At 35.3% G+C, this 2,391-nt stretch overlaps 1 protein-coding gene across 1 annotated transcript in view; it reads right to left on the minus strand.

The window, feature by feature from the left end:
• The window catches only part of LOC106884230 (transmembrane anterior posterior transformation protein 1 homolog), an 83,405-nt gene that overhangs the window by 31,418 nt on the left and 49,596 nt on the right, over positions 1-2,391 (minus strand). The window lies entirely within an intron of this gene.

Consider the following 2,391-nt stretch of genomic DNA (forward strand, 5'->3'; position numbering starts at 1 on the left):
TATATATATATATATATATATATATATATATATGTGTGTGTGTGTGTGTGTGTCTGTGTTTGTCCCCCACCATCGCTTGACAAGCAATGGTGGTGTGTTTACGTCCCCGTAACTTAGCGGTTCGGCAAAAGAGACCGATAAAATAAGTACTAGTCTTACAAAGAATAAGTCCTGGGGTCGATTTGCTCGACTAAAGGCAGTGCTCCAGCATGGCCGCAGTCAAATGATTCAAACAAGTAAAAGAGTAAAAGAGTATACAAATGGTCAAAAGGTTGAACTTCGATAGACTATAGTGGAAGAATGGAGGCGAAGGAAAATAAGATTGAACGAGAGAGGGTTGAATGCAAGGACTAATTTCATCATTATAATCATTTAATGTCTGCTTTCCATGCTGGCATGGGTTAGATGGTTTGACTGGAACCGGTAAGTTGATTTGCCAGTCTGATTTGGCATGGTTTCTAGGGTTGAATGCCCTCCCTAACACCAACCACTCCAAGAGTGTAATGGGTGCATTTTACATATAACCAGTACAGCAGCCATTAAAGTTCATTCTTCTGATCATTCATATTTATATTTGTAATGAAATAAAAGAATGTATTCAAGAGTATTTAAATAATGGAAATATTTGATAGATAAACTGTGTTTTCACTTCTGTCTTCCATATATCTCTGCAACACAATTTTTTTTCTAAGTAAATAAATTACATGTTCCTCACATAAACTCCTTTTTAATTCTTTCACTGCAAAATAAAATTTCATAATTATTTCAGTAATAATGTCAAATATTTACAAAAATGGAAAAAAGAAAGAAAAAAAAAGACCCCTCCCCGCAAAAAACAGAGTTGAGATTTTCTACAAATCACATGGCCTCAATAAACTTGATATATCTCAATAGAAAATGGTTTCAAACATGACATTCCTCAACAAAAGGTAGGTTGGTATATAAAAACAACTTTCCACAGATAAGAGCAATGACATTTTGAATGGATATATCTGCTGTCTGCAGTAAAAGGGTTAAAACTATGTCAATGTTTTTTTGGGGTTTTTTTCTAAGACTGTTTTTCTTATTTTACTGGAAAAATATTTCAAAATTCAGAGTTTTTTTCATGGTTTTTGGTATTCTGAGTTTTTGATCTTTCAAGCTGTCAAGCTTTTGATATTCTAACTTTTCGGTCTTTTAAAATGTAGCCTTTTTGTGTTTGCTCTTATGACTGACTGTCTGCCAATACACACACACACACACACACACACACACACACACACACACACATGCAGACAGAATAGGCTTCTTTCAGTTTCCATCTATCAAATCCACTCCCCAAATCGACCCCAATGCTCAACTGGTACTTATTTTATCAACCCTGGCAGAATTCAGACCTAGAATGTAACAACAGACGATGTACTGCTAAGCATTTTGCCCAGCATCTGCCAGCTCGCCACTTTTACTTGATAGTATATTACGGTTACATAATGAAATGAGGTGTCCTTACTAACGATTAATAATTATATTAATTTCCAATGGAGTGTTTAGGCTATGGACACAAGCTGACTTTTTTTTACTAGAACATAACATTACAAAAATTATAAACTTATATAATTATTTTCCTTTATTTTTCCTTGCATTATAAACCATCATCAGCATCATTGTTTTAATGTCCACTTTGTCATGCTTGCATGGTTTGGACAGGATTTGTTCAGGCAGATTTTCCGTGATCAACCCTCACTTGTTTTCAAATAAGAATATTTCCCCATGATCTGACATGTTTTCATGGAAGATTGGAAATGAAGGACACCAATTCCATATGACAGTGAAACTCATTGACATCTATCATGAAAAAATCAAAGCAAGTAGATAGTAAGACATACAATGAGCTTCTTTTCAGTTTCCATCTACCAAATCCACTCACAAGGCTTTGCTCAGCTTGAGTCTGTAGTAGAAGACACTTGCTCAAAGTACCATGCAATGGAACTGAACCCAAAACCACATGGTTGGGAAGCAAACCTCTTATCACACAGCCATGCTTGTGCACAAACAATTATGATAAAAATAGTGGCTTAAGATTCCATCCGAATAACTGGTTATTTAATTTTATAACAGAGGAAGCCAGATTTTACTGTTTTGAGAAAAGCATCGCATGTTGATTTCAGTTTAAATGTTGCAAAAAACATGTTTTAAAAATGTTGAATATATATAAAGGTGCAGGCATGGCAGTGTGGTAAGTAGCTTGCTTACCAACCACATGGTTCCAGGTTCAGTCATACTGCGTGACACCTTGCGCAAGTGTCTTCTACTATAGCCTTGGGCCGACCAAGGACTTGTTGAATGGATTTCGTAGACGGAAACTGAAAGAAGCCCGTCGTGTGTATATTATATATATATATATATATATAT

This window comes from Octopus bimaculoides, chromosome 2 (assembly GCF_001194135.2).
Source record: "Octopus bimaculoides isolate UCB-OBI-ISO-001 chromosome 2, ASM119413v2, whole genome shotgun sequence".
Lineage (NCBI taxonomy): Eukaryota > Metazoa > Mollusca > Cephalopoda > Octopoda > Octopodidae > Octopus > Octopus bimaculoides.